The sequence below is a fragment of the Anolis carolinensis genome, chromosome 5, assembly GCF_035594765.1.
Source record: "Anolis carolinensis isolate JA03-04 chromosome 5, rAnoCar3.1.pri, whole genome shotgun sequence".
NCBI classification, from domain to species: Eukaryota; Metazoa; Chordata; class Lepidosauria; order Squamata; family Dactyloidae; genus Anolis; species Anolis carolinensis.
Window position 1 is genome coordinate 36,814,528 of NC_085845.1, and position 19,706 is coordinate 36,834,233.

General features: G+C 40.0%; 1 long non-coding RNA gene across 1 annotated transcript in view; it reads right to left on the bottom strand.

The window, feature by feature from the left end:
* Positions 1-19,706, bottom strand: part of LOC134299774 (uncharacterized) — a 256,229-nt gene that overhangs the window by 169,001 nt on the left and 67,522 nt on the right. The gene's annotated exons all lie outside the window — the stretch shown is intronic.

A 19,706-nucleotide genomic window follows, 5' to 3' on the forward strand; every position in this document is an offset into this window, starting at 1 on the left:
AAACAATAATAAATGTACATTACAATTTCAAAAGCTATTGTGAAATTGATTTAAACAAAATTCTGGAAGCTAATTTGTACAAAAAACTAAAACAAAACCTTTCACTTATCTCAACAAGTATCACAACAGAAAAGCTGTACGTTTGCATTAGATTTTATATTCACTGCAAGAATAAACAGTAAAATCTTCCTTAAGGTCCATATAGTTCTGATGCAATATTGGTAGTTTTATTGCCATTATTTAGGCCACTAGGTTGGAGATTCTTTTGGCCATTCTAGTCATAAGTGTGTGTCCATGGTCCCCTTCTACACTGCCATATAATGCAAGTTCAGAATGCAATTGAACTGCATTATATTGCAGTGTAGACCCATCTAATCTAGTCCAATGTGGAGCCTCCGGTGGCCTAGGGGATAAAAGCCTTGTGACTTGAAGGTTGGGTTGCTGACCTGAAGGCTGCCAGGTTCGAATCCCGCCCGGGGAGAGCACGGATGAGCTCCCTCTATCAGCTCCAGCTCCATGCAGGGTCATGAGAGAAGCTTCCCATAAGGATGGTAAAACATCAAAATATCTGGGCGTCCCCTGGGCAACGTCCTTGCAGACGGCCAATTTTCTCACTCCAGAAGCAACTCTGGTTGCTCCTGACACAAAAAAAAAAAATCCAGTCCAATGCAGTTAAATTGCTTTTAAATGGCAATGAGATGGAACTTATGCTTCTCTTCACATGTATGTTTCCTTTGGGTAAAAAGAAAAATGGCTTATGGAAGAGGGTGCTGCATACATACTTACACAAGTGTCTAAATAGTACAACTGTCAGTGTATCTAGATATGTGCTGACATTATACCCCAAGAAGATTTCAACATGAGAGTAGTGTACAGTGACAATGTTAATTCTGATAGCATCTGCCATTTTCTGTATTTCCTAAATGATGAAATATTGTCTTCAGCATTTTACTTTGCCAACAATCACAAAAGGAGCTGATATGAGTCCTATAATATTTCAGTCACACTAATCCACACAGATGGTGGAGCAAGGTCATCCAGTGTGCTTCATAGCTGAATGGGAAATGTAATTCAGGAATCTTCAGCTTTAGCCACTATGCCATACTCCTTTGTGCACAGTAGGATCAAAATGTAGTACTATGAGAATATGAAATTGAATCATAAAGACATAAATGCCTTTTGAGTTCTTCAAAGGTTACTAGAGTTGAATTTCTGATATTATAGAAGGCAAACAACTGGGTCTGATTTTTCTAAGTGCATTAGAAGAAATATCATCTGCATTTTAGATTATGTATGTGACCCTTTCATGTATTTAGAAAAATGGATTTGAGCCATTTCAATCCATGTCAATATTGCATGCTGCAAGGGAAAAACAAGTCTGGCAATGTTGAGATTATGCAGTTTTAAAAAATGAAACTTGAGGATTGTTATGAAAAGGAATACAGAATACAATTTATGAGGCTCATCTCAAGTCATATTCCTCTGTGAACCAGACCATGTCAACTTGTACCTTAGCCAGCATAAATAGGAAAATTGTAATAATTGTGTTTTACTTTGCTGCTGCATTGGAAAGCATGACTTGTTTTGGATGCTCCAGACCTTGTGAATATCCTGCAAGCACATATAAAAGAGCTTTTCACAGGGTGGTTTTGTGCACTGCTGAATATCCAGCCCTAGACTTAGACATAACTGCAAATGAACCAGGGCATTTGATATTATGGGCAAGTATAAAACCAGAATGCCCCATAAAATCTCTATCCCATGAAGTTGGGTCATCATGGCTAGGAAAAAGAACCAATCATATACTGTTCTGATTATATTTATTTTTTCACACACAAGCAGCACAGAATAAAGAGGCATTATATTTTGTTAAGCTGTACTGCTGAAGAAAAACAGAGCTTGAAAGTGAAATCACAGTTGGGCAAGTAATTTTTAATAACCCCAAACCATGGCAAACTCAGGAATGAGTCTCAGGATGCATCTACCATGGCAAACTCAGGAATGAATCTAATAAATGCAGTTTGATACCACTTTAACTTCAACTGATCAATGTTATAGATGTTGTACGTAGTTTTATTCTTTGCCAAAGAGTGCTCACCAAACTACAAATCTTGGGATTCTATAGCATTGAGCTATGGCAACTAAAGTGGTGTCAAACCAATTTTAATATCTGCATAGTAAACTATTAAAGAGTTTACTATTAAATCAACACATTATCTTTCCTGAAGCTAAAAGATGTCTGAATGGCATTTTTTCCATATAATGAACAAAAAAATTAACATCCAGTGAAAAGTGAGTAAAAGGCAGTCAGAATACTGACATGTTGAAAAATTACTACACTACAGGCGGTCCCCAAGTTATGGACAAAATAGGTTCTATAGGTTTGTTCTTACGCTGAATTTGTTTGTAAGCCAGAACTGGTACTTTTTAAAGTGTAACTCCAGCAAAAAAAAAATCTTTTAAAGCTTTGGGTCACAAAGAAGGGTATTTGTTTTGCTGTCCTCACTTTCTGCTATGATAACCCTTCCTAGGGTTGATTTCTCTCACTTCCCATTGTCTCATCCCTCTTTGTAACTATGAGTCATTTTTAAGTTAGATGTTTGTAACTTGGGACTGCCTGTACACATTAATTATTCTGGAAATATAAAAACTCCTCCATATATGAAAAGCTTGACAACTACAGGTAATTTTATGCAATCATTTTTTTTTTGGAACATTCTTTTACTTGATTTGCTGAACAAAATACGTGAACAGATTGCTAGAAATTGAGCCACGATGATCACTAAGCTGAACAACTACTTTTTCCTATAGAAATTTCTACACAAATATTATATGGCCCTGTGTACTATGAACATGTGTTAATATGTAGCCTTGCATTGAGACAATTTATTGGGATGAATCATAATTCTACCCATGCTCATTAAGGAAGCTCAAAGAAATCTTGAAGTATATCCTCCAGTACGTTAGTAGAAAAGTAATTTTAAAGAGAAATTAAAGAACCACTTGAAAAAAATACTAGAAGTGTAAGTGTGGCTGTCATAATGTAAGTTCTCAGAATAGCACCAAGCCTAAATCATTGACCAGAGATAGTATTTTAAAAGATGGACAGTTGACCATCAGAACAAAAAGAGAGGGAAAAGGAAAGAGCAATTCCTTGTAGTCAGAAGATTCACGAGGAAGAACTGGTTATGCTGCATACATGAATGTAATGATCAGGCATGTAGCCGGGGGAAGGGGGGCTTGAGTGGCTTCAGCCCCCCCCCCCCCAAAATTCTCAAGGTGGTCTGTGAGAAGGCCTTACATTTATTATTTAAACTGTTATGTTTATTCATATCATAATCTAATCCCATGCTCAATATATCCCATATGCATGGGGGTATTGGGATAATGATACAAACGTTTTGCTAGAGTAGACTCTCTCCCGCTCAGACTCAGCCCCCCCCCCCCGAACCAAAATCCCAGCCCCTCCTGAAACAAAATCCTGGCTACGGGCCTGGTAATTATAATCAAAAAAATCATTGTTTCTGTTCATGTTCACATATTTGGTCAAAAGAACTAAAGAAAGACTGGAAAAAAAGATTTATGCTACACTGGGATACATCTACCATTCTAATTCATTAACAGACATGATTCTGAGGGAACCAAGTCTTGATAAAATAATTGCCCATGACATCACTCTTTCTCACACCTCAATTCTCTTTGCTTATTTTTCAGCCTCTGGGAAAAACATAGTTGTCTCTGCTTAGCACTATATCTTCAGAACTGTAATTGTTGAATTATAGGCAGAGTGTTGTTGTGTGTTTTCTGGGCTGTATGGCCATGTTCCAGAAGTATACTCTCCTGACGTTTCACCCACATCTATGGCAGGCATCTTCAGAGGTTGTGAGAGAGATATATAAACCTCACAACCTCTGAGGATGCCTGCCATAGATGTGGGCGAAACATCAGAAGAGTATACTTCTGGAACATGGCCATACAGCCCGGAAAACATACAACAACCCTGTTATTCCAGCCATGAAAGCCTTTGACAACACATATAGGCAGAGTTCCTGTTTCCTCCACATTCTTTTCAGAGAATATCCCTAGCAGATTCTCATGAGAACCACTTTTTGTTTCCGTAAAAGCAGATTTATCCAAAACATTCCCATCATCATGAAAAACACTTTCTTTCCCCCTAAAATCAGTTCTAACTGTAGCATTCCCATCATCCAAAGACCCCCACAGAAATAACAGGCTCAAAAGTAAGAACCCCTTCTTCTTCTTCTTCTTCTTCTTCTTCTTCTTCTTCATTCACATAGTCGTTTCCGACTCTTTGTGACCTCATGGACCAGTCCACACCAGATTTTCCTCCAAAAGGTCCCCTCCCCCTCCTCATCCTCATAGGCTTTACAGGCCTCAATACACCCAATGTTTCATGAATCAGGTGTGGGGAAATAAATCAAGCTAAAGTTAGCAAACTAACAGGCCAGCCATTCAGCCAACTTTAGATTCAGATCTGGAGTACAAAATCTATTGTGGCATGCGTACTTGATACAGTAGCATGTTAGCTGCTGTATACTGAGTGGTATTAACATAACTTAATAAATATGTTCAGTGGGGTAAACCTGCCTTGGGATACTTGACAAGTCAGTATCAAGTTGAAGGTAAAAGGGACAATGTACTTAGATACACCATGGACATCTCAATTGCAGGTATAACTATACATGTTGAATAAGATGGAGCAGCAATAATTTCATTTCTTTTTGAGAGCAATTTATCTGCATTAACAGATTTTTGCATAAAAATGATAGAAAAATAGATTAAAATGTAAAAAACAAACAAACCCTGACATGTATCCAGTTCTGAGGTTGCATTCCTACAATCTGCAGTGTGGTTAAAGTAAACAGTAGTGCAGTCGTCTAGCCACTCCTATCATTGATATCCACGTGTAAAAAGCAATGTACCACATACTGATCATTGCAAAACAAGCAATATTTTTATTTTAAAAATACTTTTAACAATGATCCTAGGTAAAGAAAAAAAATCAGCACCATCACACACAAATATTAATCTGGATTTGGTGCACCGAAGTGAGTTGGTCGCCTCTACAAACAAGATGGTCATAGCTATCAACCAAGATATTTTGGTGTCTGCATGGAAACTCATAAAATATACCTGATCTTGATTAGCTGAGACTGTGCCAAACCTCATTACAGAGAACAGCAGTGTTGAAATGTGTCTTGTGCCTAAGAGTGGATATTTATTCACATATAGCATCAGTAATTCTAGCTTGAAATAAAATTCACCAGATTGATCTCTTGGGAAGCCAAGATATTATTGAACTAAGGTCTGAGTTTCATTTGAGTGTGATACATGTTTGAAAAGCAAAGAATCAGACTCAACACTGGAAGATGGGATATCCACTAGAAAATAGTTTATATAAATGCAACCTTGAGAGTAATGAAAATGAAAGAAAAATAGTTCACTTAAATGCATATCCACGAATTGTACTGATCAGGAGAGAGCTTCAAGCACGTAGCTGTAGATAGTTATTGGCAAAGACAGAATCTGCAAATATCACAATGTTCCTCTTTAAAGCACTTTGTGATTTTCTCTCGGTGGATATGACTGTTTTTAAAATCATCCATTTTGGACTAGCTGATTGGGGCGAAGGGGAGCATGTACAGGTCATTTACTTTGTAGCAGAAGTCATTGGCCTTGATTTCCCAAGTCTGATGCCAGAACAGTGTTCGTAATATTTTGGGTCAGTGTGCTGCTCAATGAAGGAAACAGCAGCCTTTTGAACTGGTTCCCAAAGGGGGGGAAAAAGAAAAGAAACCCTTGCTTCTTAAAAGTATTAGTCTAGGAAGACAGACAGCAAATATCAAGGAGGTAGAAGCAGTCTGCTTTCAGCTAGCGACCAACACTAAGTATATGAGAATGGAGACTAATCCACTGTGCGTGCACATGCATATGGATTACTCTTGCCATGAAAGATGAATAGAAATGTTTGTCTGTCTCATCTGAAAAGACATCAGTTATTTTTGGCACTTAGGTCAGGATGCCTTCTATTTAACCTTTCTCTGCTTTTCAAGGGTACACCTGACAGATACAAGCTGGAGCATATGTGGATGAAAGAGCACAGCTTTGATACAGCAACTTTTGCAAACTTTGGAAGAAATGTTGCTGAGTACAACTTTTTCATTCTTTCTTCCCCCTCTTCCTTTACTCCAAATGGAGATGTGTGTGATCTAGGACTTGGAGGGTTGCTGAGGAAAAAAAAGAGAAGATCTTATAGTGTAAAGATATATCATTGAACAGTAAAGTTAGGATGTGTTTACTTCTGGACACACAGAGCAAAGCTATGGAGAACGTGAAATCCACAAAATTAAATTTATATGTCATGAGAAGAAAACATAATCTCAATACATCTTTGAAACAACCATGCTAAGGAACTTGGCTTGTATTTCGTATTGGAATTATGGATTTACGAGGATTGAATGAAAAGTAATGCCTCCACCTTCGTAACTCCTCAACAGATGGCAGTACTGATATGCAGCAGGTACTGGCTTATTCAGTACACTCTCCTCTACAATTCCATTTGGCGGGAAGCCTTAGCATTGAACAGTTGCATTGTTAAAGTGCAAAGTATGGAACCCTGCACAGACGGTCGGTCAATGCGACTTAAGTAATGTGCAGTCACTGAATTCTTGACAGCAGAAGGTGTCACCCCAAAGGAGATTCATCAGAGAATGCAGGCTGTTTATGGTGATTCTGCTGGTGTGAGTACTGTGCGTCGTTGGGCGAGTAAGTTTAAAGATGTTGAGGTGAGAACATCTGACTTGTGTGACAAACAAAGAGTTTGACTTCCTGTGACAGCAACCACCGAGTTTTACAAGCAAAAGGTTGACACATTGATTCAGGATGATAGTCGTATAACTCAGAGAAATTTCATGCATAATCGGCATTTCACAAGAACGTGTGGTCACATTATTGCTTTGCTGGCTATCGGAAGATTTGTGCACGATGGGTACTGTGAGACGCTGGTTGCGGAAACAAAGTGTCGATTTCTTCCGTGATGGCTTCAGAAAACTTGTTTATTATTGGCAGAAATGTATCCAATTGTCTGGTGATTATGTGACAATAGGGTGAACAGAATCTTCAATTTCAGGCAGCTTCATGTGGAAGGAGTCAGTTTTTCAGATATCCCAACTTCGGGCTGTTTATTGGAAGTCAATCAAATTAATATTAAGATAGGTTTTATATGGCATCTAATATCAAAATCTGAAAAACAGATTGGCTGCTGCACTTTGAAGTAACTGTAGCTTCCAAATATTTTAAGGGCAGCCCTAGGTACAGTAAATTATAGTAGTCTGACCATATATAGTAGAAGGAGAAATCCAGAATCAAATCCCAAACTGCTTAACTGTGACAACAACTAAGATTCTCTCCAAAAAATGTCTGCTGGTAGTAAGGGAGCTTATGTGAGCAAACACATCTAATTCAGACAAGATAGAAGTGTTCCTGTTTAGTGGTGGTTTAGGATACAGTAGTGATCACCATGAAAAAGGTGATTGTTTGTGAGGATTGACTGGGACAGGCCAAATGACTGTGGTTCTATTCTAGTTGGGACTAATAATAGAATTTAAACATATATGGGTTTTAGAATTCTGCAAGTTGGAATAATGAATATTAACCTAGGAGAGAAATATTAAAATTTAAAATCAAGAACATGTGTGTTTAACAAATTCCCACTATGCTTGTAGGAAGTTCAGTTTCTGAAACTGAAATATGTATATATGGAGGGGAACGAATACTTAAAGGGGGAGATATGCTTTGTTCTATATAAGCTAAGCATCATTTTGAAATATCTATGTTTGGGAATTAATTCATTAGTATGGCTTGACTCACTTCATTTGCTGATTGATCCTGAAGTTAATTCCATGCTTTAACAAGCTAATTATTTTTAGATTCTTAGAACTCATAACTTTGGGTGACTTTTCATGTGCAGATTAAGTTGTTTGATTTTTCACCCAATAGTTTTGTTTATTGTTGTTGTTATTGTTGATGTTGTTGTTATTTTATTATGACACAGCAAACAAGATAGATATGCTGGATTTCGTGTCACAAAATCACAAGTCGAACACTTCCCAAGTGTCTAGGACTGTGTGATGTATTTTCGGATGATGCGTGCAGATCCCAGTAGGGTGGCCTTTTGCAGTTGGCAGATTGTGATTTTGTCAATGTCTATTGTTTCCAAATGCCGGCTGAGATCTTTTGGCATGGCACCCAGTGTGCCCATCACCACCGGGACCACCTGTACTGGTTTCTGCCAGAGTCTTTGAAGTTCAATCTTGAGGTCCTTATAGTGGCTGAGTTTTTCCTGTTGTTTTTCGTCAATGCGACTGTCACCTGGGATCAATGATCCAAATGTTTTTCTTTTCCACAACTGTGATGTCTGGTGTGTTGTGTTCCAGAACTTTGTCAGTCTGGATTCGGAAGTTCTGCAATATCTTTGCGTGCTCATTCTCCAATACTTTTGCAGGTTTGTGATCCCACCAGTTCTTTACTGCTGGGAGGTGGTACTTGAGGCATAAGTTCCAATGAATCATTTGGGCCACATAGTTGTGCCTCTGTTTGTAGTCTGTGCGATTTTCTTACAGCAGCTGAGGAGATACGATCAATGGTTTCATCAGCTTCCTTGCACAGTCTGCATTTTGGGTCATCAGCTGATTTTTCGATCTTGGCCTTAATTGCATTTGTTCTGATGGCTTGCTCCTGGGCTGCAAGGATCAGGCCTTCTGTCTCCTTCTTCAGGGTCCCATTTGTGAGCCATGGCCAGGTCTTCTCCTTATCAGCTTTTCCTTCAATTTTGTCAAGGAACTTTCCATGCAATGTTTTGTTGTGCCAGCTGTCAGCTCTAGTTTGTAGTGTGGTTTTCTTGTACTGATTCTTTGTCTGCTGTGTTTTGAGGAGTTTCTGATTTTATTATTATTATTATTATTATTGCAACAAACTGCTTTAGTACGTTTATTGCTCATACAATGTGGAGAACATGGATAATTAAACAAAGTTTTCTTCACCCCACCCCAACATTTCCCATGACTTGAGGCAATCATGATTTTAGCTAGCTGAATCTTCTGACTCCAAATTAACAGCTCTTTTCAGTTGTGTGACTCATAGAAGCAGGCGATGGTAGAAAGCAGACATATGGAGCAGAGAGGCCAAGATCTCTCTCTGTGTGTGTGTGTGTGTCAGAAACAGTAGAATGGGGGTTTAAATAAAACAAGCTGTAGGATGGAACAAGATGTTTTCAGCTGAGATTTAAAAACCTTGAGGCTCTTAAAAGCAAGTCTAATAATGGCAGGAAAGAGGGCAATTCTTGGATTATAGCAGAATGGTTTCTGGAATCAGAAGTGTAGGAATATTTGGTATCTATATCAGGCAGAGTGCAGGAAAGCTAGTATAATATGAACCTGTGGTAGAAACAGAAGAATGTACTCAGGATGCTCTTATAATGTAAAAAAGGAAACTTGTTTCAAGAAATTCACCCTCAGAAAGAAAAGGAAAAAGACAAAAGAAGTTCGCCTACATTTCAATATAGGAGCCCCTAACAGCTGGATTTTATGTGTAGATTGGGATTCACATTCACAGTTGTTAAAGACTGAAGGTGAACCCCAAAGCCACCTTTTCAACCTGGTAGCAGTTCAACCAAAATGTTTCTGTGGAGCCGAAGATCTGGGCATCCCTGGAGTCAGGGCTCATTGAGACAGCTGTGCCAGGATTTTAAGGGATCTCTCTCTAGCTGATTTTCAATGTGCCCCATGGCTGGGAAAGCACTACAGTTGTTATCCCCCGGTGTTGTACTCTTTAGCACTACACAAACTCTTCTGAAGTTGGGATATCACCTGGATGAAAAGGTAGGAATTTCCAAAGTATAAAATCATCAGAAGTAACTTTGACATTGGAGCTCCATCATAGTTATGTCTGACGATCACAGATGATATATTTATTAGTAGCAAAACCTGACATGGTTTGACCAAGGAGGACTCTCAAGGTCTTCTAAGAAACTATCTATGGTGACCATTTATTGCAGTTCAATCTGCATTAAGTGGTCAGTGTAGATGAGACCTAAAAGGGATTACTGAGAAGCAAATTTCAGAAATTTCTGAACCAGGAATTCCTAAACTATTCACTGGATTTAATTGTTTAAGAGTTTCTAGTCCAAAAATAGAAGTCTTATTGGAAATAGAGTAAGGTATGTAGTTTCATTTGATGGAAAGATCTGATTTAGCAGAAGTCTAGGAGGTGTAGAAGATGATGTAAAAGGGACCAATATGTTGGAGTCAAAATTTCCTCTATAGAATCCTAAACCATGTGGCTGTGTGAGATGGCTCATTTATCTTTCTCTCTACTGCACAATATTCATTGAATTTTAGCTGGCTGTCATTTGTTAAGATGTACAATGTCTACATTCCAGGTTCTGATTCCTTAGAATTCCTGTATAGACAGATGAGGAGCAGCAATAAATCATCTGCAATGGACACTCACAGATGGTTTCAATTGACATAAAGATGTTATTTATAAAAGATTTACAGTGACTGGATTTAAATCCACTGATTAACCTTCTTGAAGTATCTGGGCATAAGACCAATAAGAATACCAGCAAGCCAACAAGCCGAGCACCCTAAGGACAAATTGGTACATCTCCCACTTTAAAAAGGAGAAAGAATGAAACTTCCATCTTGCATTAATCTTTTCAAAGCCTAGCATTCTGAGAAAATGATTGTGGACAAATTAGTTCTCTGGGATTACGTATAATTAAAAGAAAACCCCTATATTCAGAACTTCTTGACCAAGTCATACTTGGAATTATGTAGATACAGAATGGGGACGCCTAGCTCGACAGCAGTACGTGTGAAAAAGATCTTGGAGTCCTCATGGACAACACATTAAACATGTGATGCAGTGGCTTTAAAAGCCAATTTTGGCCTGCATACATCAGAATATAGTGTCTAGATCCCGGGAAGTCATGCTACACCCCTATTCTGCCTTGGTCAGACCACACCTAGAATACTGTGTCCAATTCTGGGCACCACAATTGAAAGGAGATGTCGACAAGCTGGAATGTGTCCAGAGGAGGGTGACTAAAATGACCAAGGGTCTAGAGAAGAAGCCCTATGAGGAGCGATTTAAAGAGCTGGGCATGTTTAGCCTGCAGAAGAGAAGGCTGAGAGGAGACATGATAGCCATGTATAAATCTGTGAGGGGAAGTCATAGGGAGGAGGAAGCAAGCTAGTTTTCTGCTGCTCTGGAGACATGGAACAATGGCTTCAAACTACAGGAAAGGAAATTCCACCTGAATATTAGGAAGAACTTCCTAACTGTGAGAGCTGTTCAGCAGTAGAACTCTGTTCCAGAGTGTGGTGAAGGATCCTTTTTTGGAGGCTTTTAAGCAGAGGCTGGATGATTGCCATCTGTCGGGGGTGCTTTGAATGCGATTTCCTGTTTCTTGGCAGTGGATTGGACTGGATGGCCCACAAGGTTTCATCTTACTCTATGATTCTATGATGGCGGGGAGATTATGGTACTAAAATCTTTATTTTACATTACTATTAACAGTATAAAATCATAAAGTCTACAATACTTTCTGTATTTCTGACATTTGTAGATGGAATGAAAATATACATTATTCCCCGTTGGGGAGATGGTGGCAGGGTATAAATAAAGTTTTTATTATTATTATTATTATTATTATTATTATTATTATTATTATTATTCAGAAGCCACTTTTTTTTTAAAAAATCTATTTCTAGACTGCATTAATATAAGGCAGAAAAATTATATTCTGACATATATTTCAGTATGTGAGACTCCATATTCAATGTTTGCTTCTGAATCCTGGTGCTATACATCACTTTTTCTTTTCATTTATTTAGTTGGTGATCATATAGCTTAAGCCTCACTGAGGAATATGAACAAGCAAGGGCTAAAAGGTGAAGTGGTGTAGGGTTTCATGAAAGATCCATCTATAGTATTCTACTGCATAGATGCTTTGAATAAAACAGAATTTCCAACCTCATGAAGTCCTGTATTTTTATACAGAGAGGAAAAAAGAGCCACGACTAGAAACTGCAAGATCAGGTTCTACATGTTTCCAGAAACTTTGTATTCAAAGTTATCATTATATGTACCTGTGAAATGAAACAACTGTCTCAGAAAAACCTTGCATCAGTAAGCAAAAGCATTTTCTAGATACTACTTGAAGGATTCTTCATAATGCAGGGGTGCCTGGCCTTGTTTCTTATATCAATCTTTAACTGACCAATCTAAAACAGCACAGTTCTTGGGATGAAGGGATGTGGCCTCGTAGGTGATTTAAGACAGCCATGAACTCTCCATCTCCCTCTTTGAATTTTGCTGAAATTACTTATAAAGGACCTGAGTTACTACGGTCAAATAGTGTTTATCTTTCTGTACAAGGATTACAGTTGTTTCTTGGGGATTTGCAACATGCCATTAAATTTTTGATTTGTGGTTCTGATGGGGAATAGGGAGCTCAGTAGACACTGGTCCCCTATTTGTGGCAGATGGTGGAAGGAGCTATGATTTGGTGTTCACCTACTGGCACGATTTGATGTTAGATGGGAATTTTGAACCACCCACCCCCACCCCCACCCCCACCCCGTGGACCTGTTGCACCCCTAGGCTGCAAAGACACCTTAAAACCACACTGGAGCCCCAGACTGTAAGCAATGCAAGCTGTTTATTGAAGTTAATATGTAAGCAATAGCAAATCAAAGTTCAAAGTCACTAAAACACAGTTATAGTCCACACGGTACAAGATACTTAGAAAACTTGGAGCAAGGATCCACAGAATTCCAAACACAAGAATAAACTTCAATCAAGGTAGTCAAAATTATGGACTAATCACTACCTGGTCAGTTTTAGACTCTCTGAGACTCCAAACCTCCAAAGGGTTGGGGAACCGATTAAGATCGTCCACCCCAGAAGGGTTATGGATACAGATGGATTCCTGACTGCTCTTGGGGATTTTCCTGTCATCTGGGCAGGTGATTCTGTCAAAGCTCTGGCTGACCTCTGGAATGGGGAAATGGCCAGGTGTGGACACAATAGCTCTTGGACATCCCCTCTCATGGAGCAGAGTCAAACCAGCTCCTTGGTTTTCCAAGGAGTTGATGGCAATGAAGCAAGTGAAATGGAGACTAGAGCAATGTTGGTGGAGAACTCAAAACAAATCTGACTGAGCACAGGCAAGAGCGTATTTAAAGGCCTACTCCACAGCAATGCAGCAGATAAATCATTTGTTGCTGCCACTACTGCATCTGCAAGGAACCATCCAGCTGAGCTGTTTCGAGTGCTCAGAGGGCTATTACATACTAGTCCTCAGGGACAATTCCTTGATCATTTGGCAGCCTGCTGTGAAGAATTTGCAAGGCACTATGCAGATAAAGTCTCTCAGATCTATTCCAACTTGGATTATGTTATTGACACAGTTCAAATGGATATAGCTTTGGCTCCTGCTTGTCCAGTGTTGATGGATACCTTTCAATTTGTACAGACTGAAGAACTGGACTGACTCCTTTGAGAGGTGAGAGCTACCACCTGTATTCTAGATCCTTGCAGTTCCTGGCCAGAGGGGGGACTGATAGAGTGGGTGAAGGTGGTGGTCAATACCTCCTTAGAACAAGGCAAAGTTCCAATTGTTGCAGCAAATTGTTGGGGTTCTTTGTTCAGTAACAAGCCAACCCCCTTCTTCAGCAGAAGCACTCCCCTTCAATTAAGGAGCAATCACAACTTGTATCTGTTATAGAAAAACTTTATAAAATTGTATTTATAAAAGTCTAGCAGAATTTCTTGACTCTCTTCCCATCCTTCTTTCAACACTTTACACTCTCTGTGAGTTCATACCTTCACCATAGTATTTAGCTCTTCTCTCTGATCTTCAGTCTTTCTGTGTCTCAAACTCCAGCAGCTCAACACTCTGATGGCAACAACACCAATACCTCCAACTCTCACTACAGAGAAGCTTGTGCTTCTTTTATTACTCTTCAGCTACTCCACCCTGACTGTAAATTACTCAGTTCTAATCAAGTGGTTGAGTCCTTTATTCTTGCTGCTGGAGTGGTCCTGATTCTTATAATCACTTATTGTCACTTCAGAAATGATATAAAGTTACAAAACTCTGACACCAACTTGCCTAAAGGAGGCAGTTGTGAGACTTCTATTTTTAAAAAAGCCATCCCTGAACCCCTCCATAATGGACAACTATCGGCCAGTGTCCAACCTTCCCTTTTTGAGCAAGATTTTGGAGTGTGTAGTGACCTCCCAACTCCAGGGATTTCTGGATGAAACTGATTATCTTGATCCTTTTCAATCTGGTTTCAGGCCTAGCTATGGAACAGAGACAGCTTTGATCACCTTAGTGGATAACCTCCACAGAGAACTAGACAGGGGGAGTGTGCCCCTGTTGGTTCTCCTGGACTTCTCAGCAGCTTTCAATATAATTGACCATGATATCCTAGGTCATCTCACTGGGATGGAGCTGCAAGGTACTGTTTTACAGTGGCTCTGGTCCTCCCTGCAGGGCCATTTCCAAAAGATAGTGCTGGGGGACTCCTGTTTGAACTCCTGGCCATTGACCTGTGGGGTTCCTCAGGCTTTCATTTTCTCCCCCATGCTGTTTAACGTATACATGAAACTGCTGGGAAAGGTCATCTGGAATTTTGGAGTGGGGTGCCATCTATATGCTGATGACCCCCAGCTCTAGTACTCCTTTCCACCTAAAGCTAAGGAAGCTGTCCTGATTCTAAACCAGTGCCTGTCATCATAGAATCATAGAATAATAGAGTTGGAATAGACCTCATGGGCCATCCAGTCCAACCCCCTGCCAAGAAGCAGGAAGTCACATTCAAGGCTATGGGGAACAGACAACTCCTCTTCTTGTAGCAGCTCTGCTGGCTGACAGTCTGTTTCTGGGCACAATTCAACTGCTTTAAAGCCCTACAGGGTTCAGGTCCAGGCTATTTGATTGGCCACATCCCCTTGTATGAACATGCCCAGGCCTGAGATCTTCAGGAGAGGCCTTTCTCTTGGTCCCACCTCCATCCTAAGCTCAGTTGGTGAAAACATGAGAGAGGTGCTTTGAACAAAGAAACTTGCTCAGATAACTAGTTTTGCTTTGAACTTGCTTCTGGACCAGCAAGAAGACATAAAAGCTACTCCTTCCTATGTTCTATCCCTTGACATTGTTAAAGGAACTTAGGGCCGTTCCACACAGCCAAATAACCCAGGCAGGTAATCCACAATATCTACTTTGAACTGGATTATCTGAGCACACAGTCAAATAATCCAATTCAATGTGGATTTTATAAATATGTGTGAAAAGGGTCTTAGAAAGAAATATGAACCAACAGGTGATCTAGCTGAGAATAGTAAAATATTAAAGGGTCTTATGTATTTTGCATTTTACCATATCATTAAAATGCCTATTCTCTCTTCTGTCATGCAGAGCTTGGACATAATGAGTTTTAATTAGAGGTGCTTATTCTTGACGATAATGAGAGTGTTATGAAGTGATATTTAAAAAATGATTAATAAGTTGCAGAGAGGTTAATTCTGGTGCATAATGAGTGTTTTCTAGTTCCTTTAGAAGAAAGCTTTAAAGCACAACTTTAAACATTTTACACACATTTTATAGTATTTTAATCAATCTGTTATTAGTTATAAGATGTTGTCCTCAACATAGTACAAAGTACTTACAATGAGTATTGTAACTATCTGCTTTTCAAATGCAATAACAAGTACTGTAATGAGTATGAATTGTCTTTAAAAGGCAACTTTCCCAGATCTATGCTATCTGAGCCTGATTATAGCTATAAAGCATTAATATATATGCATGCACCTGCCTATGCAAAGTAAGGATACATTAAAATATGTCTTATAAAAATCATAACTATTTACAAAGTTATATAAAGTGCATATGGATGCAGCAACACAAAGAAACAAACACATGAATGTCATTTTCCACTAAATGATTGTACTGTGCTATTGACCATAAATTTGTAACAGCTCTCTGGCCATAATATTCAAAAACTCAGAAATAGCTGGTACTGTGTAGCATTACTTAAAGAATGGCAAAAGGCCCTTCCACACAGAATATCAAGTCAGATAGTCCACAATATCTGCTTTGAACTGGGTTATCTGAGTCCACACTGCCATATAATCCAGTTCGATGTGGATTTTATACAGCTTCATGGAAGATGCCAAAGTGGTAACCTATATTGCCAATGATACTTCCAAGGTACACGAGTAGTGGATACACGCAATCCACTACTCGTTTCCATCTAATACCAAGGAAGCCCCTCGGATGCTGAACCAGTGCCTGGCCGCTGTGGTGGACTGGATGAGGAGGAACAAGCTGAGGATCAATCCTGACAAGACAGAGGGCCTCCTGGTCAGTCGCTCGTCGGATCGGGGTATTGGGTGGCAACCTGTGCTGGACGGGGTTGCACTCCCCCTGAAATCACAGGTCCGCAGTTTGGGGGTCCTCCTGGACTCAGCGTTGACGCTTGAGGCGCAGGTGTTGGCGGTGGCCGGGAGGGCTTTCGCACAACTAAAACTTGTGTGCCAACTGCAACCATACCTCGTGAAGTCTGACTTGACCACGGTGGTCCATGCCTTAGTTACCTCTAGACTGGACTACTGTAATGCACTCTACGTGGGGTTTCCCTTGAAGACGGTCCGGAAATTACAATAGGTCCAGCGTTCGGCTGCCAGATTAATAACTGGGGCGAGTTACAGGGAAAGATCAACTCCCTTGTTCAAGGAGCTCCACTGGCTGCCGTTTACTTTCCAGTCCCAATTCAAGGTGCAGACCATCACCTATAAAGCCCTAAACAGTTTGGGACCCACCTACCTTTGTGACCGTATCTCCTATCATATACCTGCCCGATCCCTTCAATTGTCAGGGGAGGCTCTCCTGTCGCCACTGCCGATATCTCAGGCCCGCCTTGTGGGAACAAGGGAGAGGACCTTCTCTGCTGTGGTCCCCCGATTGTGGAACTCACTGCCCGCTGAGATTAGGCAAGCCCCCACATTAGCAGCCTTTAAGAAAGACCTGAAAACATGGCTCTTCCGTTGTGCTTTTGGAGAGTAATTACTACATACATCCCCTCTGCTGCTCTCCTCCAATTTCTGTCCGCCAGATTGCACCACTACTTTATGACCCTGTTCTCTGTGGTTTTTACTCTTATTCCTTTTCATACCCCGAGTTTTAATTTAGTGTTCATGCGGCCCGCCCTGTTTTATTGTTCTTCTGATTTTGTGTAATATAGTGTATATTACTGAAATCCAGATACGCTACATCCACGGCGTTCCCCGCATCTACCCAGCTTGTAACTTTATCAAAAAAAGAGATCAGATTAGTCTGACATGATTTGTTTTTGGTAAATCCGTGTTGACTATTAGCAATGACCGCATTTGTTTCTAAGTGTTTGCAGACCACTTCCTTAATTATCTTTTCCAGAATTTTGCCTGGTATCGACGTGAGGCTAACTGGATGGTAATTGTTTGGGTCATTCTTTTTTCCCTCCTTGAAGATAGGGACCACATTCTCCCTCCTCCAATCTGCTGGGACTTCTCCTGTTCTCCTGTTCTTAAAGTTTGACATCACAACACAACTATGGGTCCCATCAGTTATGCTGATTTTACAATGTTGTTTATTCGTTCACTCGCTTCCGACTCTTTGTGACCTCATGGATCAGCCCACGCCAGAGCTTCCTGTTGGCTGTCACCACCCCCAGCTCTTTCAAGGTCAAGCCAGTCACTTCAATGATAACATCCTTCCATCTTGCCCTTGATCAGCCCCTCTTCCTTTTTCCTTCCATTTTCCTCAGGGGCATAGTTTTTTCCAAGCTTCCCTGTCTTCTTATGATGTGGCCAAAGTACAAAAAATCACTAATTCTTATTCTGTGTGACTTACCTTTCTCTCTTTCATTTCATTCTGCTGCTTAGCCCCTAGTAAAAGGGAGGACTGCCATGTAGATAACCTGCATTTGTTTTGTCTTCATTGCAACTGGAGAAACTGAAACAGTTGTTAGTTTGACTTAAGGGGGTTCATGATAGCGATAACTCTGACTTGGGTTGAAGAAGCATTTTGAACAGCTGGACCCAAAATCACAATTTTAAAAAGAAGCAGCAGTTTATGAAACTTGTGTATTTTGGCTGGAATTCTATACCCCATTAAACATATATATACATTTCTCATTTAAATTAATGGGCCGTAATTGACAATTGGGTTGCAACCTTGTATTTTAGTCTTAAGTAACAGCTTGTAAGTTACTGAGTAATGAGAGTAATGTGCTTGGAAGGCATTCTGTGTGTGCGTGTTACTGATGGGAGTAGCTTTATATATAGTATTTTGTTTTGCTGTTAGGATTTCAGAGCAAAGCATGGTTAGGTTTGGCTTCTATTAGTATAACGTAACCATTGTCTTCCTTATCCCTATTTCCTTCCCCTTGATTGCAGCACTTAAATCTGAATGGCAAAAGTCATCCACCCACTTTTAAAGGATTAAACACATTTAGTTGTTCTTTTCAAAGGTTTCCTGCTAATTATTTTCTAGTCCTCTATATTTTCTTTCATCCTGAATGAAAACGTCTGCCAAACATTTCAAAAACAAGTCTTGGCAAAGCGTAAAATAATTTGGAGACTTTTTCTCAATTAGATATTTTATTTTGGCATGCTTCGCTTTTGGAAAGCAATGAGAAGAAAATCATTTTCTGTATCCTTTTCTATTTACTGAAGATACTTCATTGTCTGTGTTAGAACTTTAGACTGCTTAAAAGATAAGGAGAAAACCATTTTTTTTTAAATGTGTTAAAACATGATGCCATTAAAAGAAAGCTATTTCCTCACAAGCCATCTGCTGGGCACTTATGATGAATAATTTAAATCCATAAACTGTGGTCTGCGCATTTTTGAAACACATGCCATAAATTCCTATGAGTTTCAGTAAAAACAGTGTAAGAAGTCTCTTTTTTATGTGGATATATGAAGCAGAGAATTAAAAGACCATTGATGTGATCCTGTTGATTGGCATAACAGTGCTCTAGTTGGTCACTACACCATAAAGAAGGCCTCCCTTGATAAGACCACATTGAGCAATTACAGACCAATCTCGAACCTACCTTTTTTGGGCAATGTCCTGGAGCAGGTGGTTGCCTCGCAGCTCCAGGGTGTCCTGGATGACACCGATTTTCTGGACCCATATCAGTCTGGCTTTAGACCTGGTCATAGTACTGAGATGGCTTTGGTCACCTTGGTGAATGACCTCCGCAGGGAACTGGATAGGGGTCCTCTTGGACATCTCAGTGGCTTTCGATACCATCGACCATGGTATTCTTCTGGGTCGGCTCTCCGGAATGGGCCTTGGGAGTACTGCTTTGCAGTGGCTCCAGTCCTTCCTGGAGGGCCGTTCCCAGTTGATGAAGCTGGGGGACCCTGCTCGGACCCCTGGCCATAGACCTGTGGGGTCCCACAAGGTTCCATTCTGTCCCCCATGCTTTTTAACATCTACATGAAACAGCTGGGAGAGGTCATCCAGAGTTTTGTAGTGCGGTGTCATCTCTACGCAGATGACACCCAACTCTACTACTCTTTTCCACCAAACTCCAAGGAAGTCCCTCAGATACTGGACCAGTGCT